The following is a 17,782-nucleotide window of genomic DNA, read 5'->3' as shown; positions in this document are numbered from 1 at the left end:
AACTACGGAGAGACGAAGGTCATCTCGGCAACCTCTTCGAAGCGGAACACCATAACTAATAAAGCAGTAGAAATACGAGCAGGTAAAGACTCAATTAACAGGGTTGCGGGATTTCAGCGCATGGCGCTCAGCACTGGTGACACTATAGGCATAGTCGGCAGCAGACAAACGAATGAAACTAGTGAACGCAGATCGAGAATCGAAGTCAGGACAGGCAGGTAGCCAGGCACCAAAACGTGGTCTACGCACTGAGGCTGGAGTCAGCGGCTTCTCTCGCTGCGCGCATTTTCAGTCCGTGGCCCGTTTCCGCTGCTGTATGCCGACGTCCTCTACGTTGGCGTTGTAGCCACGTCCCATGCTACCTGCAACTTTTTAGCAAACCATCTCGTAAATTTGTGAGGAAGAACAGCAAGTGTGAATAGCACCTGAAGGTGACGAGTAGCTGTATTGTTGGAAATGGTCTGCTGTTTACACAACGCCGCCCTTGAACTATTCCAGCACCGTCTATAAAGCCTTGAACAGCACAATAAGAAATTTGGAAATTTGTGGTAGGTTATATGGGACCAAACTGCTGAGGTCATCGGTCCCTAGGCTTACACACTACTTAATCTAACTTAAACTAAGGACAACACACACACACACACACACACACACACACACACACACACACACACACACACACACACCAATGCCCAAGGGAGGACTCGAACCTCCGACGGGAGACTGCGGCGCGAACCGTGGGAAGGCGCCTAGGCCGCACGGCTGCCCCGCGCGGCAGCACAATAAGAAGTTGTTATTAAAGTTAAGTACTAACTTTACAATGTCTGCCATTAAATTTCCGGGCACCATAAAGACTTCCACGAGAATTCTGCAACAAAAATGTGAAGCCAGCCGGAGTGGCCGAGCGGTTCTAGGCGCTAAAATCTGGAACCGCGCGACCGCTACGGTCGCAGGTTCGAATCCTGCCCCGGGCGTGGATGTGTGTGATGTCCTTAGGTTAGTTAGGTTTAAGTAGTTTTAAGTTCTAGAGGACTGATGGCCTCAGAAGTTAAGTCCTACACTGTTCAGAGCCAAAAAGGTGAAACTACTTCTTCCATAGAAATCATACGAAGCACTCAGACTCTTTCAGGCTAATATATTACAGGTGGTACGAAACAGAGATTGATTTCAGATAGAGTTCCTTCCCTTACGAGGTTACTGTCTTTTATGAGCAACGCCTCTGAATTTGAAACCTTTCTTTCTTCAATTATTCAAAAGTAGACGCATTTGTTTCCGTTGTCCTTCCATATCGACTTGTCAAAGTAAGTCACGCCTTATATTCAGCTCGAGGTTGGTGTTAATATGCGGGAGTAGAAGCTGAATTACGACCATGAGACGCGCTGTGTACCGACAGCATTGGCTGCCAGTTGTGACAGAGCTGTCTGGCTGACTGGCTGGCTGTGTTGTTGCAGCCAGTGGGCTGGGGAAGCCTGTCTCAACACGAAGCCGGAGAGCCGTAACAGGTCACTGCCTCAATGCACTGCTAACTGATGTCTCACCGTCAAAAGCCCAACTGCTCCCACAAGTTTCGGCAGTGCCTCGAGGAAATCTTTGGTTGCATACGCATATCAAAGAATACATTCACTTTCCTATTCGATACAACAGACAAAAAACAAATGAGACGATCGCATGGCATTTACTCTCCGGACAACGCTATCTATGGTAGTATGGTCGCCTTATGCAAGTCTTTCTATTCGACGCTACTTCGACGAATAGCAAATAGTGCGTCGAAATCCAATAGAGAGAACAAAATGTATTACATACTTATCAACGTATAGATTGACTTTGTAAGTAGGCTGTTTAGGTTTTTATGTTGGTAACACCACGTAACGCTCTGTATGAAAATCACTACCTGTGCAGTGTGCAGTCTGTGGCTGGCTGGCATTGTTGCAATATTCGCTATTGTAGTGTTGGGCAGTTGGATGTTAACAGTGCGTAGCGTTGCGCAGTTGGAGGTGAGCCGCCAGCAGTGGTGGATGTGGGGAGTGAGATGGCGGAGTTTTGAGAGCGGATGACCTGGACGTGTGTCCATCAGAGAGAGTAAATTTGTAAGTCTGGATGTCATATATATACAGGGTGTTACAAAAAGGTACGGCCAAACTTTCAGGAAACATTCCTCACACACAAATAAAGAAAAGATGTTATGTGGACATGTGTCCGGAAACGCTTAATTTCCATGTTAGAGCTCATTTTAGTTTCGTCAGTATGTACTGTACTTCCTCGATTCACCGCCATGATTTCATACGGGATACTCTACCTGTGCTGCTAGAACATGTGCCTTTACAAGTACGACACAAATTGGGGTTCATGCACGATGAAGCTCCTGCACATTTCAGTCGAAGTGTTCGTACGCTTCTCAACAACAGATTCGGTGTCCGATGGATTGGTAGAGGCGGACCAATTCCATGACCTCCACGCTCTCCTGACCTCAACCCTCTTGACTTTCATTTATGGGGGCATTTGAAAGCTCTTGTCAACGCAACCCCGGTACCAAATGTAGAGACTCTTCGTGCTCGTATTGCGGACGGCTGTGATACAATACGCCATTCTCCAGGGCTACATCAGCGCATCAGGGATTCAATGCGACGGAGGGTGGATGCATGTATCCTCGCTAACGGAGGACATTTTGAACATTTCCTGTAACAAAGTGTTTGAAGTCACGCTGGTACGGTCTGTTGCTGTGTGTTTTTATTCCATGATTAATGTGATTTGAAGAGAAGTAATAAATTGAGCTCTAACACGGAAAGTAAGCGTTTCCGGACACATGTCCACATAACATATTTTCTTTCTTTGTGTGTGAGGAACGTTTCCTGAAAGTTTGGCCGCACCTTTTTGTAACACCCTGTTTGTATAATGACTTTTGAACACTATTAAGGTAAGTACATTGTTTGATGTCTATCAAAATCTTTCATTTGCTAACTATGCCTATCAATAGTTAGTGCCTTCAGTAGTTAGAATCTTTTATTTAGCCGGCAGTACTGGCGCTCGCAGTATTGCAGTAGTTCGAGTAACGAAGCTTTTTGTGAGGTACGTGATTCATGAAAGGTATAGGTTATTGTTAGTCAGGGCTATTCTTTTGTAGGTATTATTGAAAGTCAGATTGCGTTGCGATAAAAATATTGGGTGTCAGTTTAGTGATGATCAGAATAAGCAAAGAGAGAAACATCTGAGTACGTTCAGTTCTGCTCAGCTGTTAGAGAATCAAATAACCTAAGAGGTTTTCCAGCTCAGTAATTCACCAACGTTTCTGAGGGGACGTTTCTACTTGCACATAATTTTGGCAACATAGAAGTCACAATTCCATCTGAAACTGTACTGCTTAGTATCAGAAGATCTACGACACGGTGAGATGGCAAAAATATGGATTGAACGATAAGAAGAGAACTACGACACCACACATTAACCAAAAAGACCATTGCAATTGCCATTGACCACAAAAGATAGCCTTAAATAAATTTGTGTCTACCAGGGGAGGAAGATATTTTGATGCTATATTTTACTCTGCTCTATAGGACTGTAAACAAGTGCCACGTCGACTCAACAGAAACGCCACAAAAGAGAATGAAATGTCTATCTCCAACGTGAAGTAAATCTTTTACACTGTATTCCGTAGAAATAAGTAAGCGACGGTTCACATCCAGACTTACATCACTTGAACCACGTTGAGATCCACACCATCTGATTGGATCGTAGAAAATAGTATAAAGCTCTTGAACTACTAAATTATACATTATTATGACAGGCCATGTAGTTTGTGGTGAATGCTGCACAGCGTTAATCTGACACTGATAAGTGACATTATTTTTCAGTGCAGTCACCAAGTCTCTACAAAGCACGGTCGAAACATGTTTCTTGAAGTTTTTCCGGCAGATCCAATATTCTATTGCCTTTCGGGCGTGCATCCTGGATACTAATAATTCTCGTTGCGACATATCGGCTAACCACCTTATAGCCCTTCTAAAGTGAATCTCTTGCAAGATTTTTAAATCACTTTACATGACACTGTGGAGCGAACGTGTTTAAGGTGTAAGATGGTTTAAAATCTTGCAAGCGACTCACCCTGAAAGTGGCTGTAAGTTTGTCACCCGAAGTCATCCCAGATATATCAGAAGAAATGATGGAACAATTACCAGGTCAAAAGTTCTACCAACCGTGCAATTCCTCGACGACAGAAATCCACTCCTTGGTCACAGAGCCATCCGAACACTGCTGTGTGAACGCCCTCGTCGTTGGGAAACCTCTCCCCCCCCCCCCCCCCACATTATCTACCAGCTGACCGTTTGCGTAGAAATGAACGATGGCTCTCCCTGACGAACATCAACTGCGTGTGTGCTGGCAGCGTGTGTCAAATTGTTGGCACCATTTCACTACTTATGGATGCGAAATTGCATTTGGTCCACACACAGACAGAATTTCGCATCGAATCTGTGTGTGGTTTAGAGGTTTTTGTCACGGGAATCGCTCTGTCCCCAGTACTTCACTATAGAGTGCATTTGCAGATACCGCGCCATTTCACCCCCACACTACGACGAACCTAATATACCTGGTGCAATATAAATGTGTCTTCAGGAAAGCTAGAGCATTTACTCTGTGCTTACAAAACGCCATTCCTTTTGTGCAGTTCGTTTAGCGTGGAGCGACATGTGTAACTTACTTTCTGAAATTCTTGTGAATTTCAGGTAGTTTTTTCTAAATGAACAAAGACCAAAACATCAGCCTATCAAAATACGTGAGTACCAGAGCAGTAAACAAAGCTGCGGCAGCTGACGTCTGTCCTCTACCCTGAATAGGTAAAAGGTTTGTATTTGTATTTGTATTTTAACCGGGGACCTAGAAAAGACGGAGAGGCTCCGACCCCGCCGCAGATGCAGTGGTCCACAACCCCACGACGACTACCGCAGTCCACTTCACCCGTCCGCCGCCCCACACCGAACGCAGGGTTACTGTGCAGTTCGACCCCCGGTGGACCCCCCAAGGAACGTCTCACGCCAGACGAGTGTAACCCCTATGTTTTGCGTGGTAGAGTAATGGTGATGTACGCGTACGTAGATAACTTGTTTGCGCAGCAATCGCCGACATAGTGTAACTGAGGCGGAATAAGGGAAAACAGCCCGCATTCGCCGATGCAGATGGAAAACCACGTAAAAACCATCCACAGACTGGCTGGTTCACCGGACCTCCACACAAATACGCCGGGCGGATTCGTGCCGGGGACCAGGCGCTCCTTCCCGCCCGGAAAGCCGTGCGTTAGACTGCACGGCCAACCGGGCGGGCAGGTAAAAGCTTAGATTAACAGAACATGTTTCACTGAATTTCTGAATAACATGTGACACCATTACCGTTAAAAGAGTACTCAGATAAAGTATTGTCCCTGTTATTCCAATATGACGCCAAAGCACTCACTTGCCGTTCATCTATGGCGTTCGGAGTTTGAATCAGATACTGAATCAAGTAACTCTCTTATAAGTTTAATGACCGAAGCTCAAAGCATCTCAGATTAGAATCTCCGACTTAAAAAGAAAACATCCATCTTTTCAAACACCTGCGCTTTGCACTGAACAATTCGACTAGCTTCCTATCTTTGACGTATACAGGGTGGTCCATTGATAGTGACCGGGTCAAATATCTCACGAAATAAGAATCAAACGGAAAAACTGCAAAGAACGAAACTCGTCTAGCTTGAAGGGGAAAACCAGATGGCGCTATGATTGGCCCGCTAGATGGCGCCGCCATAGGTCAAACGGATATCAACTGCGTTTATTAAAATAGGAACCCCCATTTTTTATTACATATTCGTGTAGTACGTAAAGAAATATGAATGTTTTAGTTGGACCACTTGTCGCTTTGTGATAGATGGCGCAGAATAGTCACAAACGTATAAGAACGTGGTATCACGCAACATTCCGCCAATGCGGACGGTATTTGCTTCGTCATACATTCATCATCAGTTATCTGCTATATTAGCAGGTCCTTTGCCTCTCCATTTTCTGCGATCCATTGCTTCCTTCTTAAGGCTGCTGTATGTTGTACCGTCCATCATGTCATCCAGTATCTGGAATCTCTTCCTTCCTCGCTTCCTTTTCCCTTCTACATAACCTTCTAAAACTGTTTTTATCAGTCCGTCATTTTTTCTTAATATATGCCCAATCCAATTTCTTTTTCTTCTCTTTATTACATCTAGTAACTGCCTTTTCTCTCCCACTCTTCTCAGTACCTCTTCATTTTTTACTCTGTCCATCCAACTTATTCCTTCCATCTTCCGCCATGTCCAGATCTCAAAAGCCTCCAGCCTTTCTCTGTCTTTTTTCCTCATAGTCCATGTTTCGGCGCCATATAGAAGAACACTCCATACAAGACATTTTATGAGTCTCTTTCTGAGTTCTCTGTCCATACCGCTGCAGAAGATTCTCCTTTTCTTATAAAACGCCTCTTTTGCCATTGCTATCCTTGTTTTAATTTCTGTGGTGCACTTCCAGTCGGTGTCTATTCTGCTTCCAAGATACTTAAAATTTTGCACCTGTTCTAGTTTTTCTCCATTCAGCACAATTTTTAGTTCCTTATTTCCTCCTATTGCCAATACTTTTGTTTTATTTGTGTTAATTTTCATTCCATATTTTTTTCCGTTAGTTGCAATGGTGTCCACCAAATCCTGTAATTCTTTTTCCCCTGTGGCTAGAAGGACCATGTCATCAGCAAATCTCAAGCACCCTACTCTTCTTCCTCCAATTTCTACTCCTTTGTCATCTAATGAGCATTGGTCAATCATATTTTCCAAGTACAGGTTGAAAAGAGTAGGTGATAAACAGCATCCTTGTCTTACTCCTTTCCCTAGTCTGATCCAGTTTGTACTTTCTCCTCTCACTTTAACTGAAACTTTTTGATTAAGGCACAATGAGTTTATAAGTCTTCTGGTTTTCCAGTCCACTCTCTTTTCCCTCATAATAGTCGCCAGCTTGTCCCAAACCACATTGTCAAATGCCTTTTCTAAATCGATGAAGCACATATATAGGTCTCTTCCTTTTTCAATAAACCTTTCTCCTAAGATTCGTAGGAGCCCTATTGCATCTCTGGTGCCCGTATTCCGTCTAAAGCCAAACTGCTCCTCGCCGAGATTCTCCTCTATTACTTTTTCAAGTCTTTTATTAATTATTCTTAACATCACTTTGGCTGCATGTGGAATGAGACTGATTGTCCTGTGCTCGCTGCATTTCTTGGTTCCTTGTTTTTTCGGCAATGGAATCATTACTGTTGTCAAAAAGTCCTCAGGCCATTCACCACTGTCATATATTTTATTACATAACCTCAATATTTCTCTTATTCCATTGTGGTTCAAGCATTTTAGTATTTCTCCCGGTATTGTATCTGTACCTACTGCTTTGCCATTTTTCATTGCAGCAATAGCAGACTTTACTTCTTCCATTATGATGGTCGGTCCTTTCTCTTCATCACTTACACTGTTGTGTGATTCAAGTTCCAGAGTTTCTGGTTTGCTATTTGTGTCATATAGCTCTTTTATATATTCTTCCCATCTCTGGAGGACATCGTCACGATCTTTATACACTACCTCTTCGTCTTTACTCAAAATTTCCATAGTAGCACTTCCTGCTCTGTTTTGTTCCCATGTCATAGTCTTTACTCTGTTGTATAGTAAGTCGTATCTTCCTTTCCTGTCCAATTCTTCAATTTCATCACATTCCTCTTTTAGCCATTTTTTCCTAGCCTGCTCTGTTTCTCTTCGCAGTTCGTTATTTAACCTTCGGTATATCTTTCTTGCATCTTCAGTGTTCTTGTTTTTCAATTTTCTTCTCTCCTCCATCTTGGAAATCATTTCTTGTGTGACCCATGGTTTTTTTGACCTTTTCCCTTTTACATATCCTATATTTTGCTGTCCTGCTTTAATGATTCCTTCTTTCAGCATATTCCAGTACTCGTTGGCATTATCAGGTGCTTCTTTGTCTCGTAATGTGTTTAGAAAGTCCCGAGACAGCATTTCTGCAATTTGTTCTTTGTTGGACCTTATCTTCTCTAGATCCCATTTCTTCACCATTGTCGCCTTTTTCAGTTTTTTCATTCTTATTTCTATTTCTGCCATAAGTAAGTTGTGGTCACTATTAATATCTGCACCTGGTAATGTGTGCACCTTCTTGATTCCATTCCTGTATCTTTCTTCTACCAGTATAAAATCGATTTGGTTTCTATATTTATCCCCTGGTGATTTCCAAGTGTAGAGCCTCCTCTTATGGTTCTTGAACCATGTGTTTGCCACTATCAACTGCCTTTCCCTGCAGAAGTCAATTAACCATTCACCTCTGTCATTTCTCTTTCCAAGACCATGACTGCCTACTATGTTTCCCTCTTTCCCTTCTCCCACAATGGCGTTCCAGTCTCCCATTACTATTTTGCAGCATTTTTTATTTTCGTCCATTATTCTCTCTATTACATTGTACGTTTCCTCAACAATTTGGTCATCATGTTCTGAAGTTGGCATATACACCTGGACAATCAGTAAATCTTTTTGTGCTCCTTTCAGCCTTACACCAATAACCCGGTCATTTGCATACTCTACATATTCCACACATTTAGCCAATTCCTTTGTCATAATCATTCCTACTCCATTAATTCCTTTTATTTCTCCTCCTGAGTAGTAGAATACATATTCATCTGACTGCAACTCTCCATGTCCATTCCATCTTACTTCAGCAACTCCTACGAGGTCCATATGATTCTTTTCCATCTCTCTTTTAAGGTTTTCTAGTTTTCCTGCTTGTAGCAGAGTTCTGACATTCCAGGTACCAATTATCGTTTTGATTTTTTGCCTCCTTTCAAGTTGTCCCCCCCGGAGATCCGAATGGGGGACTATTTTACCTCCGGACACTGATTTAACATGAGAGGAAGCCATTTTTGTGCATAAAATGGAGACTGCATTATGCAGGGAAGATAATCTGCGGTGGTATTCCGTTGCCTTCCGCAGTTCTGGAGGCCGCCCCTAACATGGGATACAGACGCCTTTTGCAGCCGCCCGCTCCGGGTCAGACGCTGCATGAGAAGTATAGGTTGGAAAATGAAAGACCCCTAGCCCTCGAAACCTAATAGCGTCAGGGTCGGAAAAGAACAAGAGCTGGCCGAGGGTGGCCAGATAGGAAAGATAAGAGTGAGGAGCCTGGCATAAGTAAGTGGAAGCAATGCCAGGACTCAGCTCGGGGCCCCGTGGTCGCCAGCCACGTATCACTAGGTGTGACTCCCTGAGGTAGGAGGAAGGATTATTGGCCCCCATTTTACCGATGGCAATCCAAGCTGATTTCCTACGTAATCTTCTACCGATGTTACTACAAGATATTTCACTTCATGACAGAATGGCAATGTACTTCCAACATGATGGATGTTCGGCACATAACTCGCGTGCGGTTGAAGCGGTATTGAATAGCATATTTCATGATTGGTCGTCGGATCACATTACCCGTGTTAAAATGGACCGTTTACCAATTGCGGAAAACGTCGATATCGTGTTGATGTATGGCTATTGTGATCAAAATGCCGAACGGGCGTGTGCTATGTATGCTGCTCGGTATCCTGGTCAACGCCATCCAAGTGTCCGGACCGTTCGCCGGATAGTTACGTTATTTAAGGAAACAGGAAGTGATCAACCACATGTGAAACGTCAACCACGACCTGCAACAAATGACGATGTCCAAGTAGGTGTTTTTGCTGCTGTCGCGGCTAATCTGCACATCAGCACCAGACAAACTGCGCGAGAATAGGGGATCTCAAAAACATCGATGTTGAGAATGCTACATAACATCGATTGCACCCGTACCATATTTCTGGGTACCAGGAATTGCAAGGCGACGACTTTGAACGTCGTGTACAGTTGTGCCACTGGGCACAAGAGAAATTACGGGACGTTGACTGATGTTTTGCACGCGTTCTATTTAGCGACGAAGCGTCATTCACCATCAGCGATAAAGTAAACCGGCACAATATGCACTATTGGGCAACGGTAAATCCACGATGACTGCGACAAGTGGATCATCAGCGACCTTGGCTGGTTAATGTATGTTGCGGCATTATAGGAGGAAGGATTATTGGCCCCCATTTTACCGATGGCAATCCAAGCTGATTTCCTACGTAATCTTCTACCGATGTTACTACAAGATATTTCACTTCATGACAGAATGGCAATGTACTTCCAACATGATGGATGTTCGGCACATAACTCGCGTGCGGTTGAAGCGGTATTGAATAGCATATTTCATGATTGGTCGTCGGATCACCATACTATGGCCCGCACGTTCACCGGATCTGACGTCTCCGGATTTCTGTCTATGGGGAAAGTTGAAGGATATTTCCTATCGTGAGCCATCGACAACGCCTGACAACGTGCGTCAGCGCATTGTCAATGCATGTGCGAACATTAAGGAAGGCGAACTACTCGCTGTTGAGAGGAATATCGTTGCACGTATTGCCAAATGCATTGATGTTGACGGACATCATTTCTAGCATTTATTGCATTAATGTGGTATTTACAGGTAATCCCGCTGTAACAGCATGCGTTCTCAGAAATATTATGTTCACAAAGATACATGTATCACATTGGAACAACGGAAATAGAACGTTCAAACGTACCAACGTTCTGTATTTTAATTTAAAAAACCTACCTGTTACCAACTGTTCGTCTTCAAGCTAGACAACTTCAGTTCCTGCAGTTTTTTCGTTTGACGCCAATTTTGTGAGATATTTGGCCCGGTCACGATCAATGGACCACCCTGTATACATAAAGTAGTGATCAAAAGTTCTCGCACGAGTGCTGCATTTTGTATTCGAGGCTAAGATGAAGCTGCATTATCGATACACGTGTAAGATGGCATTTCATGTCCTACTTCAGCAGGCGTATCTACTCCCTCACTTACTCTGCTCCTAGAAGAATAATCATAATTTTACACTGGTGTACATGTTTTTCTATACAGAAATAGAAAAACTCCCACACTCGTACATCGCAATGAAATTCGTTGCACACTAGCTATACTAAAATGTCAGTGTCTCTCTCTCTCTCTCTCTCTCTCACACACACACACACACACACACACACACACACACACTACTTCCGCATATTTTCGGTAGAAATCATATGTGGGCAAGTATGGGCTCTGGCTCTAAGCACTGTGGGACTTAACATCTGAGGTCATCAGTCCCCTCGACTTAATAGTACTCAAACCTAACTAACCTAAGGACATCTCACACGTCCATGCCCGAGGCAGGATTCGAACCTGCGACCGTCGCAGCAGCGCGGTTCCGGAGTGAATCGCCTAGAACCGGTCGGCCACAACGGCCGGCGGTAGTGGCTCTGTCGTTTAGTCCACTGAGTAGAGCTTTGACTTATAGCCGGGGTTAGGATTTTTGATGCGTGACCCCTTTCTTAGGAATAATTAAAGTTCTTCGAAAAGATGCCACAGTGACAAAATTTGCCTGTCTCTAGTAGCGAAAAGACATTTCTGCGTGCCCCTTTTTCCCTCTTTTGAGAACCTTTTTTCCTTTCTGCCTCTAGCTACGTCCAGACTCCCCACCTTTCTCTTCTTTCTTTTTCTATAGCTTTTCAATAATCTTTTTCAGAGCATTTTATTATTTATAAGAGAAATGACTTGCGTGTCTACTTCCAGTTGTATATGTTTTCGAACCATTATAAAAATGTAACTTTCAGTTACCGTTTCCTCAGCTTGCAGTGAACTCGCTGATAGTAAGTGTGCCTGTTTCAGTAAACGCCGGCACTGAAACATACCCAACATACGCGCAACATTGGAAAACAATTATTGTGTGTATGGCAAATGCACTTTAACTTATTTTAACACTATAATTAATCTGTAATAAAGCCACTTTATTCCATCCTTTTAATGTTATCAGAATCAGTAGCCTGCTCTTTGCGAATGTGTGTTTGTTACTGAACAAGTGTGTTGCTAGATTTTACCGTGCCGAAAGGTACAGTGCCCTACGTTTTATTCTGGCTCAGGAATTCAGACCATGTTACACAGAAACTCATGGAATTGTTATGCGATGTACTATTTGCAATTAAAGACATTTGTTAGGTAAGGAAGACCGGCGATATCGCAATGAGCAACACATTTCCAGCTGTAACAATCAGAAGAAAAATGCTCTTCAAGGAAACATATCATGACAACCTCTGTTACAAAATGCATTTGAACAGTATTCTTTAAAAACCCAAAATTCGAAGGAATTCAACATTGGTTTGGGTGCACTTCTTACACACAAGCAGAAATTCCACTTAGTGAGGGGAACCATCTAGCCTTCAAATGATTTATTTAAAATTACACAAAGATATCAATGACCAATGAGCGTGCTTTACAGAAAGACTACATGGAGCCTTTTACCAAGAAGGATAAGAATTTGACACATTTATTCAAAATTATTATTCAAAGTTGCCATTCAGAGTGAATATAAAGTTTGTCCCACTGGTTTTTATGGATGTCGAAAGAATCTTTAGCTTCTACCAAGACATTCTGCCCCCCAAAAGAGACAGCCTTATTTTTAAAAATGTAGAGATACTTAATGTTTTGTAGTACGACAGTTTCATTTTTCTTTCCTTCTTCTGACGAGTTACAATTTCATGTATCTGTTTGTAGCTCAATATATTAGAATAGGAGAATTAGTGAGTAAATCAGCGCGTTTTTGTCCCTTTTTTTTACCTTATTTTGGCAACTTTTCCATCTGACATTCGCATCTAAGAAATCCTGACCCTGCATGTTATACTTGTGACTGTGTAGGTGTGAAGGCAGTTAATTTTAGGAAGTAGGTGTATTTGCTATTATTTCCTATTTTTAGTGTGTTTCTTACAGTAAATGGTTTCTTAATTGTTATACAGCAATTACGTGTGCGAAACATGTGCAATTACTTAATATTTACTCATTAATGAGAGTACGATAGGTTTTAATTTTTCACTTTTAAACATCTTTCTGCCCTTAAACATTCACTTTTGTCTCTTACCACGAACAACTCTGCGCCATGCATTTTGATCCATTTTCAGCGTTTCTGTCCTTTTCTTCAATCATATGCCTTCCCCCACCCCCGAAAATGACATGTCCACTTTCCGCCCGTTTGGTCCAGCCTTACCCCTCTTACCTTCCACTACAGGATCCAGACGTTCCTACATTAGAGGTAGCATCATGTTTTATCTTGCAAATGATCCATGGAACATGAAACCAGCTAACTGACCCTTCAACCATAAGCATCGGACACCCATATCATTTGGGTAAACTGGTTCGCAATTCGTCTACTATATTCGAACCAAGATTATTCAGTAACGATCAATGATATCTGTCGTGTATAAAACTGCAGTGTTACCAAATTAGCATTCTTTGACGTCCATTCCCATCAGCAATATGAGGTGTTTTATTACAGAGATTTCCGCAATGTTAATACACAACGAAGAACGCTGTGAAGTGCGAGCGCACGAATTTGTCTTCGACTTGGATGCACGAGCGCGTGTACAGGTATTCAAAATGTCATTTTGCATGAGCAAATCCGTGCAATATGCAAATATATTTTTATGCAGTGTGAATAAAATAGGCTTAAAGTCCAATATATCAATGATCTGGCACGAGCTGTTTCCCTTGAGGAGGAGTACGCTGAGTATTTCTGTTAAATTCGGCCGTACGGAGAAAGCCCTCAAAGGCACTTCGCTGGCCTCAAGAATTGACTCGGACACTTCCAACGAATTATTGTCGATACTTTCGTTTGTCTACGCCCAGGTAACTGCGTTCAGCTTGATTCCAGGAAAAAATTAGCTCTCACTTGGCACAATTTTCGTAACACGCTTCACCGAAATCTTAATTTTATTGCCACTGCATGTCACGGATAGTGAGGTGCAAAAGCACAATAATTTGGGAAACAGGCAAATAATGACTACCTCTGGCAAGACATGTACTTGGTAGGCTAGAAATAATGAAGAAATCGGCCAGAATTGGCGACAGAGGATATCCCATGGCGAGTCCATCTGTCTGTTCATGGAATGGCGAATTTGTTCGTGGAGAACTTCAGAAGAAAGCCCTGGAACAGGTTCATCTAAAACCGACTTGTTTCTATCCCTACGTGCGTGACAAGTTTGTCGTTTGGCCACGTGGCCGGGACAGGTTAAGCGAATTGCTTCAAGATTCCAACTCGCTGCACCCCAACTCACAGTTTACGATGGAAGTGGAACGTGATGATGCCATTCCGTTTCTTGACGCTCTTCCATTTCTTGACGGCTCACTCAAACGGAAAGCTGGTGGCAACCCGGGACACAGTGTGTACAGGAAGCCTACACTCACTGATCTGTATTTGCAAGCCTCCAGCAGGCGCCACAACTCCGAGTGTGAAGGCGTTTTATGCATACTCCTTCACAGAGCACAATCAGTCTGCGACCAAGAGAGCCTTCCAGCTGAGCTGAAGCACCTCGAGACGACATTCAGAAGAAATGTATACGGCAATAAGGAGATAAAACGTACATTCAGACAGGCTGTTTCAAGAAAACCTCAAGAAGAAGAAAAAGAAAAGTAATGGCTTGTGTACCGTTCCTCGGAAATACTACCAGAAAACTCGACAGGATTCTACAGCGGCACAATGTAATATCTGTATTTGGACATCCTGTGAAAACCTTGACTCTACTAGGCTCAGAAGAGGCCGATCTCCGCCTTCGCAATCCAGGAGTTTGCCAAATCTCCTGCCAGTGGGGCAGGTCATACACTGGGGAAACCGTTCGCACGTTAGAATGGAGGTGCCGTGAACATAAACGTCATACTGAACTACAACAGACCACCAGATCGGCGTATAAAAGCTTGCCATATTATGGATTAGGAAAACATCAAAATAATTAGGCAATCCTCCTCCTTCTGGGACTTTGTGATTATTAAAGAGGCCATCGAAATTAGACTGCAAGATGGCCTAATTAATAAATACAGTTGCCTACAACTCAGTCAGGATTGGAACCTTACCCTGAGCCTGTAAAGGTAGACGCGTTCCCAGACAGTGACGCCCGCTCCCGATGGCGGGATAGCGCAGACACTGCAGGCCAGAGCGCGGACTGAAGCGGTGTGTGTATATGTATACTGAAGCGCCAAAGAAACTTTTATAGGCATCCATATTCAGATACAGAGATATATAGACAGGTAACGCCTATATAAGACAAGAAGAGTCTGGCGCAGTTGTGAGATCGGTTATTGCTGGTACAGTGGCAGGTTATCAAGATTTAATTGAGTTCGAACGTGATGTTATAGTCGGCGCACGAGCGATGGGACACAGCATCTCCGAGGTAGCGGTGAAGTGGGGATTTTCCCGCACGACCATTACGCGAGTGTACCGTGAATATCACGAATCCGACAAAACATCAAATCTCCGACATCGCCGTGGCCGGAAAAAGATCCTGCGAAAACACGAACAGCGACGACTGAAGAGAATCGGTCAACGTGGCAGAAGTTCATCCGTTCCCGAAATTGCTGAGGATTTCAATGCTTGGCCATCAAACAACATTGATAGGGGCTTTCGGACCAGAAGGCCGACACGTGTACCCTCAATGACTGCACGATACAAAACTTTACGCCTCGCCTAGGCCCGGAATCACCGACATTGTACTGTTCATGATTGGAGACATGTCGCCTGGTCGGACGAGTCTCGTCTCAAATTGTATCGAGTGGATGGACGCGTACGGGTATGGAGACAACCTCATGAATCCATGGTCCCTGCTTGTCAGCAGGGAACTTTTCAAGCTGGTGGAGGCTCTGTAATGGTGTGAAGCGTGTGCAGTTGGAGTGATATGGGACCTCTGACACGTGCAGATACAAGTCTGACAGGTGACACGCACGTAAGCATCCTGTCTGATCACTTGCAACCAGTCGTGTCCATTGGGTATCCCGACGGGCTTGGCAATTCCAGCAGGGCAGTGCGACTCCACACATGTCCAGACGTGCTACATAGTGGCTCGAGGAGCACTCTTCTGAATTTAAACACTTCCGCTAGCCATAAAACTCTCCAGACATGAACATATGGAGCATATTTTGGGTGCCTTGCAACATGCTGTTCAGAAGAAACCTCCACCCCCTCGTACTCTTACGGATCTATGGAAAACCTTGCAGGATTCATGGTGTGGGCTCCCTCCAGCACTACCTCAGACATTTGTCGAGTCCATGTCATGTCGTGTTGTTACAGTTCTCCGTGCTCGCGGGGCCCATTCGCAATATAAGGCAGGTGTACCAGTTTCTTATATATATATATGGGGGAATGTATTCACTAACGTCACTTGAAATTAAAATTTTGCTATGTGTGTAAGTATTTCTGTTTGTCACTAAGCAGGGAAACTACACTATTAAGAAGCTCTTAACATTATTCAATGTTTCTGGATTCTTATTTTAGTTGCTAGATGCATATTATTATAAAGGAATTCAGTCCGTAGAGTGACGATCACTCCTGTTGAGAATAGCAGCGTTTGTTGAGTCACTGTCTCTTGCCGGTTCGTATGTGCGTTTTCATATCCTTTAGAAAAGCTATTGTAGAGTGTCACAATCCCTTCAGACGCAAGTTTTAGGTGGTCTATCTTGTGGAGACTTGATTTTAACTACTTATTAGTCGAAACATTGCATTCAAAAAGCGTAGTGAAACTGTAGGTGCTGCTGATTATTATCAACTTTTGTAGATACGGGCAGCCGTTGTGTCTTATTGTAATGGTGACCAAAGCAGTAATCCTGAAATATTGTTGTTGTCCTACCTATCTTACGAAAAGTTTGAGAAAAATTAAACTGTTAATGAATTCATGTTTTTCAGTGTAACGTAAGAGACACTGGAATCCTTATAATACTTCCCGAGAAGTGTTTCACGCAATTAAAAAAGGAGACGTGAACAACGGTGAAAATGAGGGCCGGCAGAGAGTGCGGCTATAATGAGAATGTGCAACAGGAAAGGGGAGGCGGCTTTAATAAAACTACTGCCGCCGGCGATTCAAGCACGCTGCAGGACAGGTTTTACGGATAACGAGAGGAGTGTGGCGGGGTGGCTGCAGCGGCCGGCAGCCGGTTCTTTTTTTCCCTCTTCCCTTCTCCGCTTTAATCTCATCGATTGTCTAACCTTCCTCCGTAGCTGAGGTCGCTGACGCACGCCTTTTCGGTTTCGTTCTTCTGGGAGGTAGGCCGGTTCGAATCTCAGTTATGGATGAAATTTTCAGTGTTACTTGTTGGTCACACAGGACGGAGAAGTGATGGCGTAAAGTCTCCCCAATCAACAGCCTCTGCGCTGGTGTCGTGGATTAAATTCGAAGTCTCTTTGCATTGCCCCATGTAGTGAGGACACGTGACACTGTTGACGGGGATCCTCCGTCGGACGGAGACGTTAAGGTCGGAGGTCCCCTCAATGCTATTCGAGAGGAGTTGGTTGTGTCCCGGCTCTGTGGCTCTACCCTTTCTTTCTCCCTCACATCATATAACATAAACGTAATACTGCAGTATATATGTCTGCACAACACTCACTCACTCTCTATATATCCACACATCACATACTCAGACATGTCCGTATGGGAAAGGCCCAATGTGCGCTTAAGAAGAACACCCCTTTCGACATGCAATACGAGGGGCGTTTGAAAAGTCTATGCAAAGTCCGAGAGAGGGCACAACCGGCGCGTATCGAGGTCATGTTTAGTTAGTAGCATCTTTGAAAAGAACGCAGGAAGTCGAGTGATTGTCAAAAAATGGACGAAAAAGAATTTCGTGTACTG

This window comes from Schistocerca piceifrons, chromosome 5 (genome assembly GCF_021461385.2).
Source record: "Schistocerca piceifrons isolate TAMUIC-IGC-003096 chromosome 5, iqSchPice1.1, whole genome shotgun sequence".
NCBI classification, from domain to species: Eukaryota; Metazoa; Arthropoda; class Insecta; order Orthoptera; family Acrididae; genus Schistocerca; species Schistocerca piceifrons.
The sequence above is the reverse complement of the archived record's forward strand: the minus strand, read 5'-3'. Positions refer to the sequence as shown.